A 19,621-nucleotide genomic window follows, 5' to 3' on the forward strand; every position below is an offset into this window, starting at 1 on the left:
AGTCCAAGATCAAGGCGTTGGCAGGGTTGGTTTCTCCTGGAGGGCTGCAAGGGAGAATCTGTTCCATGCCTCTCTCCGAGCTTCTGATGGTTTGCTGGCAATCTTTGGCATTCCTTGGTCTGTAAATGCATCCCTGCAATCTCTCTTCATCTTCACGTGGTGTTCTGTGGGTGTGTGTCCTTGTACAAATTCCTCCCTTTCATAAGGACACCAGTTATACTGGATTAGGGCCCACCCTACTCAAGTATGAACTCATCCTAACTAATTACATCTGCAACGACTCTATTTCCAAATAAAGTAACATTCTGAGATCCTGGGGGTTAAGACTTCAATATGTGAATTTGGAGAATACACAATCAACAGTCCACCCTCTGGACAGTTAATGCCTGTCTTTCTCACATGCAAAATATATTCACTTCATCCCAACATCTCCAAAAGTCTTAATTTATTCCAGCATTAACTCTAAGTCCAAAATCTCATCTAAATACCATCTAAATCAGATATGGGTGAGACTTGGGGTATGATTCAACCTGGGGGAAAACTCCTCTTCCATGAACCCAGGCAAGGTTTCTATTTGCAGAATACAACAGGGAGGCCAGCACAGGATAGACATTCCCATTCCGAAAGGGAAAAAATGGAAAGAATGAAAGGATCATGGGTCCCAAGAAAGTCTGAAACCTAGCAGGGTAAATTCCATTAAATTTCCAGGCTTGAGAAAAATCCCCTTTGGCTCGATGCTCTGTGGTCGATCCCAATATTGGGCAAGGCCATTTCCCTTAATGACACACTCTGTTAAACCTATCAGGAAAATCACGGATTTTCCAAGCATTTATAGATCTTTCATTGGCCAAGCTGCAGGATCTCAATGTATAACCAATGCTTTCAACACTCGTCCAGAGAATTCTTTCTTTCACCTCCAGAATCAGAGTGGGAAGCACTGTCCCTCTGAAGAAGATCACTATTTATTTTCTTTTTAAACTAACTTTATTCTTTGTTTGTTTTGGCCGCACGTGGGATCTTAGTTCCCCGACCAGGGGTCGAACCCGGGTCCCCTGCAGTGGAAGCATGGAGTCCTAACCACTGGACCACCAGGGAATTCCCGCAGATTACTATTTTAAATGGTGCGAAGTAGATCTGTGCTCTGCTTCTCTTAAATCTACATTCAAAGATTTCAGGTCCTCTCTGGGACAAAATGGATGCATTTCCTCTGCCACAACAAATAAAAAGGAAGCATCCTGCTCTATAACTGATGAGCTAGGCCAATAAGCATGATTCAGAAGCAGCTGAATGTACTGACCATATACCGCCAAATAGAAGAGGTTAATATTCATCACTTGAGACAGGATAGTCTAGCATGGGGGTTTCTCAAAGCACGTTCCACAAAACGCAGCAGAATCGCCTGAACTGCATATGGAAAATGCACATTCCTGGGCCCTCCTCCAGGTCCACTGGGGCAGAATCTCTAGAGTTAGTGCCCATTTTAAACTAGTTCCCAGTGACTGGTGATCCCTATGGACAATTAGGTTTGAGAACCACTGGTCTCTTTTAAGTCCAGCCTTTGGTATCAAACCAACTGAGGCCTCTGAAACAGCTCTGCCTGTAATTAACTACGTGCCCTTGAGAAAATTACGTAACATCTGTGAGCTTCAAGTTTTTTCAGCTGAAAAACAAAGATAATAATATACTTCCCAGAGTCCTTGAGACAGTTAAATGACATAATGCATGTGAATGATAGAAAAGATGGTAAGACTATTCGGGATTCATCAGATGTGGTTTTAGAGACTCTATTTCAAGGAGCTGTTCTCAGTAAAGGAGAAAAGGCATGTGGAGCATTTCAGGGCCGAGGGGGGAGTCCTGCACAGCCTGTGTCAGAGGGCCGTCTGAGAAGCGGGGGAGCAGGGTGTGCAAAGCTCTTGGTGCAGCCCTGGCTCACACTGAGAAGCCAGGAAATGTGAGCCACCAGTGCTCCTGCCGCCGGCGCTGTGCGGCCAGGAAGCCAGCAAGGGTCCACTTGCGGCGAAGCCAGCACAGGGAGAGTGGTGGGCGGTGGCCACAGGTCAGGCGTGACAAGTGGGACGGGGCCAGACCTGGAGAAGGCTAGGAAACCCTCGTGAGAATGTCAGGAATCCACCGAAGTTTTCTGAGCACAGGAATGATGAGATTAATCTAGCAGAAAAAAATTATATGAGGGAAAACTCAGAGGCAGAAAAGCTAGGTTAGGAGACCAATGTATAAGCCAGAAAAATTCTGAGCTAAGCAGAGTCAGTGCAGGCACAGCTGGCCCACAAGATACCTGGTGGCGCAGTTCTTTTTCTAGTTCTAGTATGAACTAGAAAAAGATGCGCCCTCCAGGTGACACCCCCTCCAGGTGACATAGGCCACACCTGGCATAGGGCCTAGAGAGCAAAGATGAGCGTCTGCCCACGTGCCCCACCAGCCAGGGCCCCAGTGCAGTGATCAACAAACATGACCATACACAGCTGTTTCGAGGTCAGTAAGAACAGAAAGAAGAAGGATAAAACATTTACTTTCATGCTAATACATAAGCCATTCACTCTCATATTACCCAGAGCTATCAAAACTGTCTTAAATTCTCATCTTTGGTTCTGGCACATTGACATCCAAACACTGGTATTTTAAAGGACTAGACATTGTCCTCTAGGCAAATATGTGTGAACAAACTCCTTCCCAAGGAGCCTGACACACTGCAGGGATGAGCCAGTCAACAAACACCGTATTTCCCCCAAGGACATATAATATATGTGAAGTCCCTGCCATGGGTCTGATGTACCAGGTGCTAGAAATTCATCGGGGGAGGGGATAGCCCCTGCCTTCAAGGCTGGCAGGGAAGACAGACAGTGAACAGAAACATCAGCAACTACAAAAGTGCGGGAGCCGGGCAGACACCCTGGGAGGAGAGTCATTGTGTAGCTGTGACAGGGACAGTATGACCGCCAAAGCCAAAGATATTCACTCCCTGGCCCCTTACAGGAAAAGTCTGCCCACCCCTGATTTAGAGGGTCCGTTTTCTTGGAGAAAGTTGGTAACTAATCTGCCATCTCCCTTCTACGTGTTTTCTGGGTAGACAAGAAGCTTTACCAGAAGGATACAGTAATTTGGAAAGTTGACTTTTTTAAAATGAATTTGTGAAAGCAAAATGTAGTGTATGCATACAACGGAATATTATTCAGCCTTAAGAAGGAAGGAAATCTTGGCAAATGCTACAACACGGATGAACTTTGAGGACATTAAGCTGAGTGAAATAAGCCGGTCACAAAAAGATAAATGCTGTCTGATCTCACTTATGTGAGGTACCTAAAATGGTCAAGTTCACAGAGACAGAAAGTAAAATGGTGGTTTCTGGGAGCTGGGGGAGGGGAGCACTGGGAGTTGTTTCATGGGAATAGTTTCAGTCGTGCAAGCTGAAAAAGCTCTGGAGACTTGTCGCACAGCAACGTGAATGGACTTGGTACTGAACGGTGCACTCAAAAATGGCCAAGATGGTAATTTTTTTAAAAATTATTTTAGCAAGACCAAAATCGTGTACGGTGATGTAGCAAAAAAGCACTGGACTCTAGAATCAGGGAAGTTTATCCCCAGTCTTGGCTTGCCGCTTATTTGCTGGAAATGAGGGTGGTCTGCTGGGACGGGGACAGCGGACCACATTAGATCATCTGTGCTGCCGGCCTTTCTCACATCTCCTGGCCTGTCTCCTTCAGAATCGGGAAAGACAGTGGTACAACTTTGCAATTAAGGACATTTGATCAGTGAGGCTCCCTGTTAGAACCTCCCTAAATCAACTGTTGACCTTGTTTTATGATAGATTCTTCCCTGTTGTTGTCTCCACAACAGTTATAGCAAACTTGTGGTCAGCTGCCTGTTAGGTAAATGCTATGTTATGTGTTTTTTTTAACCACAACTTAAATTTTTTTGTTTTAATTTAAATGAATTTCTGGAACCTGGAGATAGGATACTAAAGCACGTAGGTTTGTTTAGCGTTTTATATGAAGTATCAAGCTGAGTTTGACAATTTCTAATCTTTCTGGATAATTTATCATGAAAATTGGATTGAGAAATAGTAATTAGATGTCTCTGTGTTCTTGCCAGAGATGTGCACAGTTATTACGGAGTTGCATTAGCAATAATAATCCTCTTTGCAAACAACCCCTTGGTGAGACAACTTGCCCAGCTGTCATGGATGAGGCTGGCCGGGCACCACCGAAGCGCTCGCGGACGCTGTTCAAGCTCCACGACACTGCTCGCACTCCCTCCTCCCTTCTGCTCCTGGACCCTCAACCCGCTCCTTCCCGGGTCTGCTTCAGCTGAGTCCTCTCAGCCTCCTTTGATTGTTCACACTTGCCAACCCAAGCGTTCAGTGTGTGGACTCCAGAGGCTCCCCCCAGCCTCTCCTCTCCCCCCACGGACAGCCTCCTCCACACTCCTGGCTTTCCTTATTCCTACATGTTGAGAATTCTCAAACTCATACCTCTTTTCCAGACTTTCCCTCTGAGCCCAAATGCCTACCTGACATCTCTGCTTGGATACTATACAAGTTAAGGTACAAAGAGACCCCAAAATGCAATGTCTTAACAGAGGTGTAGCTCCCTCTCAAATCATAGCCAGGCGACAGGCAGGCCCGGCCTGACAGACGTTCTGCCACCCTCCGCACGAGTGTCCCAGCTCTGGGTCCAAGGTGGTCATTTCCACCCCACCACCACATCCGCATCCCAGCCAGCAGGAAGGGGAAGAGGGTGAGGGGAGCACAGGTGGATTCCCCTTAAGGGCGTGACCTCAGAAGTTGTGCACATCACTTCCACGGGCCAGAAGTTAGATTTATGGACACACCCAGGTGCAAGGAGCATTGGGAAACAGTTTCTCTAACTGGGCAGCCCTATGCCCAGTGAAATTCAGGAGGACTTCCTATTCAAGGAATAAGGGGGAAATGGCTGTGTATTAGCCATCTCTGCTCCAGATTTCTCACACGCACCTCAAGTTTGACGTATCCAAAACCAGAGTCGTGATTCAGTGTGTCATTGGAGTGGATGGGACCACCGTCCACCTGCTGTGCTCCCCAGAAACCTCTGCACCTGCACACACCCCTCTTTCCCTCACCCCTAGACCCAGCTCATCACGAAGCCCTGTTAATTCTTAACAATGAGGCCTTCCTTTCTCTGTCTCTCCTGCCGTCCTAACACGAGGGACCATGGTCTCTCACCTGGACCTCTGCATAGCCTCCTGAATGGTCTCTTCACGTTCACCCTGGTGGCCTCCCCTCCTCTGCTGATGCTGCAGCCGGGGTGATCTTCCCCCGCACCAATGGTATTCCAGTCTCCCCATTAAAACCATCCACTGATATTCGTGTTCTTAACACAACTTGGAAATCCCTGCCTGTGGGCCTCACCCTGTGATGCAGCCCCACCCATCTCCCAGCCTCGCCTCTCTCTGCACTGTCACATTCAGCTTCTTTCCACTCCCCGTGGCCTGTTTCTTCCAGCACCATCCCTCCAGCTGGAATCCATCCCCACCTTTGTCCAGCTTCCCTCAACGTGCGGTACAGTGATCACTCTGGAGGGAAGACTTCTGTCACCCTCCCACTGGACCAATTTCCTCTGCGGGGCTCTCACAGAGCCACGTGGCCATTCACTCTGGCGTTTACTCTGTGCTAGGTTTGTGCTTTGGGTGTGGTTCTTTGATGCCTGTCATCCCCATGGGACTTTTAGCCACATGAGTCCAGGCACTGTGTCTTCCTTTCCCCCTCTCCCTCTCTCTCTCTCTCTCTTTTTTTTTCTTACCATTACATCCCCCCACACATAGCACAGTACCTTGTAAATAGTAAATTCTCAAAAATACTGGATGAATGAATGCAAGAATTCAGAAAAACTGGAAGAAAGTGGATCCGAATTACTTAATCTGCATTGTAGCATTTTATGGAGCTCAGTAGTGTTGCTGACAAGTACAAGCACGTGATTTGATGACACAGGGCTGTGTGGAGCTTCTTCTATGGGCTCAGCATTACTACAACAGTAAAGACCAGAAGGGGAACAGAAAGGATGTAAGACTTAGTCTCTGTTCCCTTCGAGGATTCAACGGCAATTCACAGAGAAGCACCATGTGCTAAAGCAGGAAGACAAAAACGAAACTCATAAAATGGTAATTTCCAAATGACAGCACATGACTCAAAGCCCAGAGAAACGCTAACACAGAGTCTAGTGAAGTTCAGATGCAAGAAAGGTCAGCACAGCCCAGAAGATCTGGGATGTCTGTGAACAGGTCACGCCTGCACTAGACCGTGAAGGGTAGGGAGAGAGGGTTAGGACAGAGGAAGCAGGAGGTCCTCAGCAGGAGCAGGCCGGGCACACTTGCAAGGGGAGATCGGCCCTCACTGGCTAGGATGGCAGCCCTGTCTGCGAGGAGGGCACGGTGGGAGCTGGGTTGGGGACCAGGCTATGAAGTTCCGTGGAGCACATCTGCTCTTTATCCAGAGGATAGTGGGAAACTGCTAACAGTTTGGGAGGGAAGTGGCTGAAGAGAAAGTTTTAGAACTGGTCTGGAATGGTGTGCAAAACGAACTGGAGGTTGTCACCTGGGGTTTCTTTGCTGAGAACTGTCACCCTGGCATGCAGGCATTGTGCCAGGCTGGCCTCCTTCACAGGGCTGTGTATCCAGGGGCAGGGAAACCACACTAGGACCCACACTCTGGCTGAGGAGGGAGGAGGTCCATCTTCCCCACAGGCTTGGGGGCGGCACGAGGGGTCATTTATGCTGCAATTCTCCACCTTCCAAGGGCTGAACTGTGTAGCTGAGCCTGGGCACCAGGACCTGAGTTTCTGGGCGAACAGTCAATGGACAGGGAGAGACCTACCCTCCTTCTCACGGGAAAGGATTATGGTTCATAATCCTGGGCTAATTCAGTACACAAAACATCCCAAACTCAAGCACTTCCTTCTTGTAGTCTTGGGATGCAGCTGCATCCCATTGGGATTTTTATAGATGGACCATTCTTGAGAAAGAAACTGCCAGGTTCTGTAATGAGTGTGACTACTTCTTGAGAAGAAATTGCCCCTATTAATGAAGTTTCAGGAGCCCACCAATCTCCAATTCAAACATGAAAAAGGATTAACTGGGGTTTGGAGTTACAGAAGCACAAGAAATATTCAGTATATATAATTGAGACTTTATTCTACTATTAACGAATAGCACATGGGAGTGACACCAATCTAGCATTGGTGCCATGTGGCAATGTCTTCTTAGTAAAGAAACCAACAAACTACACTACTGAACACGGCATTTAATTTTTATAACCTTGTGTATATTTTCATTTTTAGGTGAAGGCATACCTGAATCATCAGAAATTTATGTAAAGTCAAAAAGTGAGAATTTATTTTCCGATAACTCTTTTAACCAGTTTATAAATTTCCAAGGGACTTTACTTTGAAAGGGTGCTAGGCCTTGGGGGTTATTTCAGAGAGGTTCATTCAATGACTACACTGCGTTTCTTAAATTATAAGATAGGTGAGAAGGTGACAAAAATAATTTACTAATAACAAGATACGCAATACACAAAAACTCTGCTAAGGCACTGATAGGAAAATTAAATTTTTAAAGAGAAAAACAATGCCACAGAATATTTGGCAAAGCATACATATGAACAAGTGATTTTTAGAAGATAAAATTTAAGTATCAAAAAAAAGAAAAAAGAAAAAAAAGGATGTTCAACACCTATAGTAGCAAGAGAAATGCAAATTTAAATGAGATAACATTTTTTACTGGCAAAAAGAGTGATAATATTCAGTTCTGGTAATGATGCAGGAAAAGGTATTCTCATATGTTGCTGGCAAGAGTGTCTTTCTGCTACAGAAAGTACTTGATGATACCTATGAAAGTTTAAAATGTCCATGCCCCCTTGAACCAGCAGTGCAGACTTGGAAAATCTACCCTTCCAGAAATCAAAGCCCCAGAATATAAGAACAGACACAAAAAGATGTTTACAGCAGCCACGTGTGTCAGGAAGAAAAAAGGAAACATTCTAAATGTCCATCAAAAAGAACTCATCCATACATTTTTAAAAAACTTACACATGCATTGTTTTAAAAAATGAGCTGGTCTCTGTGTTGACCCAGGGCAGTGTCCATGACACATCATTAAGCAAAACACGCAGAATAATCTGTACAACACACTCTTGTTATCTCACACACACACACACACACACACACACACACACACACACAATTTATCAAGTTATAATTGGCATACAATAAAATATACCTATTAAGTGTACTATTCACTGAGTTTTAACAAATGTGAACCTCCATTCACAACCCCCTCAATCAAGGAATTCAAAACTCCACCCTCCTTTGTGCCCCTTTGCCGTGCATCCCCTCCACCAGTCCCATGTAATCACTGACTGTTTTCTAACCCTACAGATTAATCTTGCCTGTTTTAGGATCTAATGCAAATTGAATCATACAGGGTGTACTCTTTTGTGCGTGGCTTCTTTTGCTCAGCATAGTATTTTGAGAGTCATCCACATTGTTGCCTGTACCAGCAATTCCATCCCTTCTATTTCTTTTATTTATTTATTTGTTTGTTTGTTTGTTTGGCTGTGCCGGGTCTTAGTTGCGGCATGCGGGATCTTCATCGTAGTGTGCAGGATCTCTTAGTTGCAGCATACAGGCTCTTAGTTGCACCATGTGGGACCTAGTTCCCTGACCAGGGATTAAACCTGTGCCCCCTGCAGTGGAAGCGTGGAGTCTTAACCACTGGACCACCAGGTAAGTCCCCCTTCCTTCTATTTCTGACTGTGATTCTATCATAGGAATGGACCACAGTCACCTGTTATAGATGTTTGGGTCGTTTCCAGTTTTTGCCTATTATGTGAAGCTTTTACGAACATTTGTATACAAGTCTTTGTACAAACACTTCTTTTCATTTCTTTTATAAATTTATTTATTTTTGGCTGTGTTGGGTCTTCATTTCTGTTTCTGTGCGAGGGCTTTCTCTAGTTGCAGCGAGTGGGGGCCACTCTTCATCGCGGTGCGTGGGCCTCTCACTGTCGTGGCCTCTCGCTGTGGAGCACAGGCTCCAGACGCGCAGGCTCAGTAGTTGTGGCTCACAGGCCCAGTTGCTCCGCGGCATGTGGGATCTTCCCAGACCCGGGCTCGAACCCGTGTCCCCTGCATTGGCAGGCAGATTCTCAACCACTGCACCACCAGGGAAGCCCTCATTTTTCTTAACTATTTACAAGAGATATTCCATCACATGTGTCTGTTTAACGTTATATGGAAATGCCAAACAATTTCTCACCAGCACCAAGGTTCCCAGTTGCTCCACAACCTTGCCAACACTTGGTATTGTCAGCCTTTTTGTTTTAAGCATTTAATTAGATGTATAATGGTATCTCGTTGTGGTTTAGTTTTCATTTCCATGAAAACTAATGACAAGCATCTACTCATGTGCTCATTTGTACATCTTTTGTAAACCATCTTTTCAAGTCTTCTGCCTATTTTTCAATTAGGTTGTCTTCTTACTGTTAAATTGTAAGAGTTATTTAAATACCTAAACACAAGTTCTTAGATACACATAGGGAGAGAGAATTTTTTTCTTAAAGTTGGATGTTTGAGTTTTCATTTTCTTTTTTTTTCTTTTTTTTCTTTTTTTGCAGTACGCGGGCCTCTCACTGCTGTGGCCTCTCCCGTTGCGGAGCAACAGGCTCCAGACGCGCAGGCTCAGTGGCCACGGCTCACGGGCCCAGCCGCTCCGCGGTACGTGGGATCCTCCCGGATCGGGGCAAGAACCCGCGTCCCCTGCATCGGCAGGCGGACTCTCAACCACTGTGCCACCAGGGAAGCCTGAGTTTTCATTTTCTTAATGGTGTTTTTGGAAGAGCAGAATTTTTTAACTTTGATGATAAAGCCCAACTTTTCAATTATTTCTTTCATGACTACTGTTTTGTGTGTTCTATTCAAGCAATCTTTGCTACCCCAAATTGCGAAGATTTTTCTCCTGTGTTTTCTTTTAGAAGTTGTAAGTTTTCCATTCACCTACTGTACAAGATAAGGATAGAGGTTCATTTTCCCCACATGATACTCAGTTGTTCCAGTCCCATTTCTTGAAAGAACTATCTTCTCTCCATTGGATTACTTGTACTGTATGACCTTTTTCTTTAAAACTATACAGGAAAATATGGAAAGATCCATATCAAATTGTTAACTTCTATTGCCTTTAAGGAAGTGGGATTGAGGGGAAATGAAGGGACATTAATATTTTTCATTATACATTTCTTTTGTGACTGCTTAACTTGTATATTTCAGAAGAAAAGAAATGTAATAAAAATAACACAGAATTGGAAGGGGTTTCTGCTAAGGAAAGTAAGCTCATTCCAGTACTGCAGAGATGAGGTGAGGGGCCTGGTGGAGAGAATGGCAATGGATTAAGGAGGTGAGAGAGACAAGAGCTGCTTTGAAGGCAGGAACCATGGGCTTGGTAACTTAATAAATGGAGAGGAGATGGGGAAGGAGGAAAGCAAAAATGACTCCAAGTTTTGAGTCTGGAAAAATGATGGTGCCGAGGGAAAAAATTAGGAAACTGGGGTGAGATCTGACTTTACAGAATGAAATAATGCATTTAGCTGAATTTGAGGGGCCCACAGGATACCTGAGTAGGACTGTCCAATAAGGTATCTTTAACTTATTAAAGATAAATCAGAGGAACGAGGGGAAGATGGCGGAAGAGTAAGACGCAGAGATCAACTTCCTCCCCACAGATACACCAGAAATACATCTGCACGTGGAACTCCTACAGAACACCTACTGAACGCTGGCAGAAGACCTCAGACCTCCCAAAAGGCAAGAAAGTCCCCACGTACCTGGGTAGGGCAAAACAAAAAAGAATAAACAGAGACAAAAGGATAGGGACGGGACCCACACCAGTGGGAGGGAGCCGTGAAGGAGGAAAGGTTTCCACACACTAGGAGGCCCTTCGCGGGCGGAGACTGCGGGTGGCGGAGGGGGAAGCTTCAGGGCCGCGGAGCAGAGCACAGCAACAGGGGTGCGGAGGGCAAAGCGGAGAGATTCCCGCACAGAGGATCAGGGCCGACCGGCACTCACCAGCCCAAGGGGCTGGTCTGCTCACCCGCCGGGGCAGGGGGAGCTGGGAGTTGAGGCTCGGGCTTCGGTCGGAGCGCAGGGAGAAGACTGGGGTTGGTGGCATGAACACAGCCTGAAGGGGTTAGTGCGCCACGGCTGGCCGGGAGGGAGTCGCGGCAAAGTCTGGACCTGCCGAAGAGGCAAGAGACTTTTTCTTCCCTCTTTGTTTCCTGGTGCACGAGGAGAGGGGATTAAGAGCGCTGCTTAAAGGAGCTCCAGAGATGGGCGTGAGCCACGGCTAACAGCACGGACCCCAGAGACGGGCAGGAGACGCTAAGGCTACTGCTGCCGCCACCAAGAAGCCTGTGTGCGAGCACAGGTCACTATCCACGCCCCCCTTCCGGGGAGCCTATGCGGCCCGCCGCTCCCGGGGTCCCAGGATCCAGGGACAACTTCCCGGGGAGAACGCACGGCGCGCCTCAGGCTGGTGCAACGTCACGCCAGCCTCTGCCGCCACAGGCCCGCACCGCACTCCGTGCCCCTCCCTCCCCCTGGCCTGAGTGAGCCAGAGCCCCCGAATCAGCTGCTCCTTTAACCTTATCCTGTGTGAGCGAAGAACAGACGCCCTCCTGCGACCTACACGCAGAGGCGGGGCCAAGTCCAAAGCTGAGCCCCGGGAGCTGTGAGAACAAAGAAGAGAAAGGGAAATCTCTCCCAGCAGCCTCAGGAGCAGCGGATTAAAGCTCCACGATCAACATGATGTACCTGCATCTGTGAAATACATGAATAGACAATGAGTCATCCCAAATTGAGGAGGTGGACTTTGAGAGCAAGATTTAGGATTTTTTCCCCTTTTCCTCTTTTTGTGAGTGTATAAGTGTATGCTTCTGTGTGAGATTTTGTCTGTATAGCTTTGCTTCCGCCATTTGTCCTGGAGTTCTATCCGTCCGTTTTTTTGGTTTTGTTTTGTTTTGTTTTTCTTTTTAAAAAAAAATTTTTCTTAATAATTATTTTTTATTTTAATAACTTTATTTTATTTTATCTTACTTTATTTTATCTTCGCTCTTTCTTTCCTTCCTTCCCTCCTCCCTTCCCTCCCTCCCTTCCCTCCCTCCCTCCCTCCCTCCCTTCTTTCTTTCTTGCTTGCTTGCTTGCTTTCTACCTTTTCTCCCTTTTATTCTGAGCCGTGTGGATGAAAGGCTCTTGGTGCTGCAGCCAGGAGTCAGTGCTCTGCCTCTGAGGTGGGAGAGCCAACTTCAGGACACTGGTCCACAAGAGACCTCCCAGCTCCACATAATATCAAATGGCAAAAATCTCCCAGAGATCTCCATCTCAACACCAACACCCAGCTTCACTCAACGACCAGCAAGCTACAGTGCTGGACACCCTATGCCAAACAACTAGCAAGACAGGAACACAACCCCACCCATTAGCAGAGAGGCTGCCTAAAATCATAAGTCCACAGACACCCCAAAACACACCACCAGACGTGGACCTGCCCACCAGAAAGACAATATCCAGCCTCATCCACCAGAACACAGGCACTAGTCCCCTCCCCCAGGAAGCCTACACAACCCACTGAACCAACTTTAGCCACTGGGGACAGACAACAAAAACAATGGGAACTACGAACCTGCAGCCTGCAAAAAGGAGACCCCAAACACAGTTAGATAAGCAAAATGAGAAGACAGAAAAACACACAGCAGATGAAGGAGCAAGATAAAAACCCACCAGATCTAACAAATGAAGAGGAAACAGGCAGTCTACCTGAAAAAGAATTCAGAATAATGATAGCAAAGATGATCCAAAATCATGGAAATAGAATAGACAAAATGCAAGACACACTTAACAAGGACCTAGAAGAACTAAAGATGAAACAAGCCATGATGAACAACACAATAAATGAAATTAAAAATACTCTAGATGGGATCAATAGCACAATAACTGAGGCAGAAGAACGGATAAGTGACCTGGAAGATAAAATAGTGGAAATAACTACTGCAGAGCAGAATAAAGAAACAAGAATGAAAAGAACTGAGGACAGTCTCAGAGACCTCTGGGACAACATTAAACGCACCAACATTCGAATTATAGGGGGTCCCAGAAGAAGAAGAGAAAAAGAAAGGGACTGAGAAAATATTTGAAGAGATTATGGTTGAAAAACTTCCCTAATATGGGAAAGGAAATAGTTAATCAAGTCCAGGAAGCACAGAGAGTCCCATACAGGATAAATCCAAGGAGAAATATGCCAAGACACATATTAATCAAACTGTCAAAAATTAAATACAAAGAAAACATATTAAAAGCAGCAAGGGAAAAACAACAAATAACACACAAGGGAATCCCCATGAGGTTAACAGCTGATCTTTCAGCAGAAACTCTGCAAGCCAGAAGGGACTGGCAGGACATATTTAAAGTGATGAAGGAGAAAAACCTGCAACCAAGATTACTCTACCCAGCAAGGATCTCATTCAGATTTGACGGAGAAATTAAAACCTTTACAGACAAGCAAAAGCTGAGAGAGTTCAGCACCACCAAACCAGCTTTACAACAAATGCTAAAGGAACTTCTCTAGGCAAGAAACACAAGAGAAGGAAAAGACCTACAATACCAAACCCAAAACAATTAAGAAAATGGGAACAGGAACATACATATCGATAATTACCTTAGATGTAAATGGACTAAATGCTCCCACCAAAAGACACAGATTGGCTGAATGGATACAAAAACAAGACCCATATATTTGCTGTCTACAAGAGACCCACTTCAGACCTAGAGACACATACAGACTGAAAGTAAGGGGATGGAAAAAGATATTCCATGCAAATGGAAACCAAAAGAAAGCTGGAGTAGCAATTCTCGTATCAGACAAAATAGACTTTAAAATAACGACTATTAGAAGAGACAAAGAAGGACACTACATAATGATCAAGGGATCGATCCAAGAAGAAGATATAACAATTGTAAATATTTATGCACCCAACATAGGAGCACCTCAATACATAAGGCAAATACTAACAGCCATAAAAGGGGAAATCGACAGTAACACATTCATAGTGGGGACTTTAACACCCCACTTTCACCAATGGACAGATCATCCAAAATGAAAATAAATAAGGAAACACAAGCTTTAAATGATACATTAAACAAGATGGACTTAATTGATAGTTATAGGACATTCCATCCAAAAACAACAGAATACACACTTTTCTCAAGTGATCATCGAACGTTCTCCAGGATAGATCATATCTCGGGTCACAAATCAAGCCTTGGTAAATTTAAGAAATTTGAAATTGTATCAAGTATCTTTTCCGATCACAACGCTATGAGACTAGATATCAATTACAGGAAAAGATCTGTAAAAAATACAAACACATGGAGGCTAAACAATACACTACTTAATAACGAAGTGATCACTGAAGAAATCAAAGAGGAAATCAAAAAATACCTAAAAACAAATGACAATGGAGACACGACGACCCAAAACCTATGGGATGCAGCAAAAGCAGTTCTAAGAGGGAAGTTTACAGCAATACAATCCTACCTTAAGAAACAGGAAACATCTCAAATAAACCACCTAACCTTGCACCTAAAGCAATTAGAGAAAGAAGAAAAAAACTCCAAAGTTAGCAGAAGGAAAGAAATCATAAAAATCAGATCAGAAATAAATGAAAAAGAAATGAAGGAAACGATAGCAAAGATCAATAAGACTAAAAGCCGGTTCTTTGAGAAGATAAACATAATTGATAAACCATTAGCCAGACTCATCAAGAAAAAAAGGGAGAAGACTCAAATCAATAGAATTAGAAATGAAAAAGGAGAAGTAACAACTGACACTGCAGAAATACAAAAGATCATGAGAGATTACTACAAGCAACTCTATGCCAATAAAATGGACAACCTGGAAGAAATGGACAAATTCTTAGAAATGCACAACCTGCCAAGACAGAATCAGGAAGAAATAGAAAATATGACCAGACCAATCACAAGCACTGAAATTGAAACTGTGATTAAAAATCTTCCAACAAACAAAAGCCCAGGATCAGATGGCTTCACAGGCGAATTCTATCAAACATTTAGAGAAGAGCTAACACCTATCCTTCTCAAACTCTTCCAAAATATAGCAGAGGGAGGAACACTCCCAAACTCATTCTACGAGGCCACCATCACGTTGATACCAAAACCAGACAAGGATGTCACAAAGAAAGAAAACTACCAATATCACTGATGAACATAGATGCAAAAATCCTCAACAAAATACTAGCAAACAGAATCCAACAGCACATTAAAAGGATCATACACCATGATCAAGTGGGGTTTACTCCAGGAATGCAAGGATTCTACAACATATGCAAATCAATCAACGTGATAAACCATATTAACAAACTGAAGGAGAAAAACCATATGATCATCTCAATAGATGCAGAGAAAGCTTTCAACAAAATTCAACACCCATTTATGATAAAAACCCTGCAGAAAGTAGGCATAGAGGGAACTTTGCTCAACATAATAAAGGCCATATATGACAAACCCATAGCTAATATCGTCCTCAATGGTGAAGAACTGAAAGCATTTCCATTAAGATCAGGAACAAGACAAGGTTGCCCACTCTCACCACTCTTATTCAACATAGTTTTGGAAGTTTTAGCCACAGCAATCAGAGAAGAAAAGGAAAGAAAAGGAATCCAAATCGGAAAAAAAGAAGTAAAGCTGTCACTGTTTGCAGATGACATGATACTATACATAGAGAATCCTAAAGATGCTACCAGAAAACTACTAGAGCTAATCAATGAATTTGGTAAAGTAGCAGGATACAAAATTAATGCACAGAAATCTCTGGCATTCCTATACACTAGAGATGAAAAATCTGAAAGTGAAATCAAGAAAACACTCCCATTTACCACTGCAACAAAACGAATAAAATATCTAGGAATAAACCTACCTAAGGAGACAAAAGACCTGTATGTAGAAAATTATAAGACACTGATGAAAGAAATTAAAGATGATACAAACAGATGGAGAGATATACCATGTTCTTGGATTGGAAGAATCAACATTGTGAAAATGACTCTACTACCCAAAGCAATCTACAGATTCAATGCAATCCCTATCAAACTACCACTGGCATTTTTCACAGAACTAGAACAAAAAATTTCACAATTTGTATGGAAACACATAAGACCCCAAATAGCCAAAGCAATCTTGAGAATGAAAAACGGAGCTGGAGGAATCAGGCTCCCTGACTTCAGACTATACTACAAAGCTACAGTAATCAAGACAGTATGGTACTGGCACAAAAACAGAAAGATAGATCAATGGAACAGGATAGAAAGCCCAGAGATAAACCCACGCACATATGGTCACCTTATCTTTGATAAAGGAGGCAGGAATGTACAGTGGAGAAAGGACAGCCTCTTCAATAAGTGGTGCTGGGAAAACTGGACAGGTACATGTAAAAGTATGAGATTAGATCACTCCCTAACACCATACACAAAAATAAGCTCAAAATGGATTAAAGACCTAAATGTAAGGCCAGAAACTATCAAACTCTTAGAGGAAAACATAGGCAGAACACTCTATGACATAAATCACAGCAAGATCCTTTTTGACCCAGCTCCTAGAGAAATAGAAATAAAAACAAAAATAAACAAATGGGACCTAATGAAACTTCAAAGCTTTTGCACAGCAAAGGAAACCATAAACAAGACCAAAAGACAACCCTGAGAATGGGAGAAAACATTTGCAAATGAAGCAACTGACAAAGGATTAATCTCCAAAATTTATAAGCAGCTCATGCAGCTTAATAACAAAAAACCAAACAACCCAATCCAAAAATGGGCAGAAGACCTAAATAGACATTTCTCCAAAGAAGATATACAGACTGCCAACAAACACATGAAAGAATGCTCAACAGCATTAATCATTAGAGAAATGCAAATCAAAAGTACAATGAGATATCATCTCACACCAGTCAGAATGGCCATCATCAAAAAATCTAGAAACAGTAAATGCTGGAGAGGGTGTGGAGAAAAGGGAACACTCTTGCACTGCCGGTGGGAATGTGAATTGGTACAGCCACTATGGAGAACAGTATGGAGGTTCCTTAAAAAACTACAAATAGAACTACCATATGACCCAGCAATCCCACTACTGGGCATATACCCTGAGAAAACCATAATTCAAAAAGAGTCATGTACCAAAATGTTCACTGCAGCTCTATGTACAACAGCCAGGACATGGAAACAACCTAAGTGTCCATCATCGGATGAATGGATAAAGAAGATGTGGCACATATATACAATGGAATATTACTCAGCCATAAAAAGAAACGAAATTGAGCTATTTGTAATGAGGTGGATGGACCTAGAATCTGTCATACAGAGTGAGGTAAGTCAGAAAGAGAAAGACAAATACCGTATGCTAACACATATATATGGAATTTAAGAAAAAAAATGTCATGAAGAACCTAGGGGTAAGACAGGAATAAAGACACAGCCCTACTAGAGAATGGACTTGAGGATATGGGGAGGGGGAAGGGTAAGCTGTGACAAAATGAGAGAGTGGCATGGACATATATACACTACCAAACGTAAAACAGCTAGCGGGAAGCAGCCGCATAGCACAGGGAGATCAGCTCGGTGCTTTGTGACCACCTAGAGGGGTGGGATAGGGAGGGTGGGAGGGAGGGAGACGCAAGAGGTAAGAGATATGGGAACATATGTATAATTGGTTCACTTTGTTATAAAGCAGAAACTAACACACCATTGTAAAGCAATTATACTCCAATAAAGATGTAAAAAAAAAAAAGATAAATCAAATCACTGAATCTAGAGTAACCAAGTATCTCTAAGCAAAAGTCCTTGGACTATGTGCTATTTCTACCAACACTCTCTGAGCACCCGTCGTGGGCAGATAACTTGCTCCTGAGACAGGCACGCCATACTGGGCACAGTGGCCTTACAGATGGACGTGGTGTGACCTATCCTTAAGAACACACTGAGGGGAGAGAGATTGGAACATGGCTGTCTGCTTGAGCTGCAGCAACAAAATACCACAGCTTAAAAAACAGACCCATTTCTTACAGATCTGGAGGCTGGGAAGTCCAAAAGTAGGTGCTGGACAATTCTGTTCTGGTGAGGGCCCACTTCTCAGGTTGCAGGGGGTCCCCTGCCCACTGTGTCCTCCCATGGCAGTGGGTGGGTGAGAGCCAGCTCTGGTGTCTCTTCCTCCTCTTATGAAGGCACTAATGCCATCGTGGGGCCTCCTCCTTCATGACTTTTTTCTAACCTTAATTACCTCCTAAAGGCCTCACCTCCTAATACCATCACATTGGGGCTTATGGCTTCAACACAGGAATTTGAGGGGGACACAAACATTCAGTCCATAACTGTACAGTCAGCTGTAATCACTAGTTAATAAATGGATATGGTTGGTTCAGAGATCTCAGATAAATTGTCTGTACTCAGAGTACTCCTCAAATATTTAAGTATACTTGGAAATCATTCCCTCAATTATTTCAGACTCTTCCCAAGTCTTATGTACGCTTTCAATTTATTTCACAAACGCTTTCTTGGCAAATAATGCAAACAGATCCAGTGGGGTCCAGCAAGAATAAGTGGAGTCTAAATTAAAGTGAGTTTCCTCCATTAATTTTTATTTCCATTTTTTCAGATAAGGCAACAGAGAGTCATCAGGTATGCAAGAGTGTGTCCGTGAATAAAGGATTACTGAAGAACTAACTATCCCTGATTTTCTTGGAAAAAGAATATGGAAATGTCCCCACTTGTGGAGAAATAAGTTTAGGATCATCAGAAGAAAATAATCAATGAGAAAACCATTAACTTTGATTGAATGTTTAGCATGTGCCAGACGCTGTGCTAATAGAGGCTTCGTATATTATCTCATTTAATCATCACAAAACCCGAGGTTTTATCACAAGGCCCACTTTACATATGAGGGCACCAAGGCTCAGAGAGGTTAAGTAACTTGCCCAAGGTCAGCCAGCTAATAAATGGAAGAGTAAAGATTGGAACTCAGGTCTGTCCTACTTGAAAGCTCATGCTCTTAATCAAACAAATAAGAATAAGAATGTAAATACAGCTGTCACTTATTGAGCACTTACTGGATGCCAGGAGCTGTGCTAAGAATCTCTTAATAAATGAGTCATTATCTTCTTCAAAGTTCTCTGACATTGACTCACCTGAGCGTCTCCATTAAATCTGAGGAAGACAGCATAAGGGAGTGAATACAGGAGAACAAGGAAAATATGTGGAAATAAATCACTGACTTGATTTGGTTATAGGACTCAGGGTAATTCTGTCTTAGTTGTTATTTTAACAATGCATCTTTCCATTAAGCAACACTTTGCTACAGGAAAGAGCAGGAGTTTCATCCCACAAACCATTAGGTGAATGATCATGGGCAAAAAGCCCCCAACCTCTCTGAGCCTCAGCTTCCTCATCTGTAAAATGGTACAACAAAAACACTACCACTACCTCCCTTTCAGATGTATTGTAAAAATCAAGTGAAACAATGTC

This window comes from Aethalodelphis obliquidens, unplaced genomic scaffold, assembly GCF_003676395.1.
Source record: "Aethalodelphis obliquidens isolate GAN/ISIS:26980383/991018 unplaced genomic scaffold, ASM367639v1 scaffold34, whole genome shotgun sequence".
Classification (NCBI taxonomy): domain Eukaryota; kingdom Metazoa; phylum Chordata; class Mammalia; order Artiodactyla; family Delphinidae; genus Aethalodelphis; species Aethalodelphis obliquidens.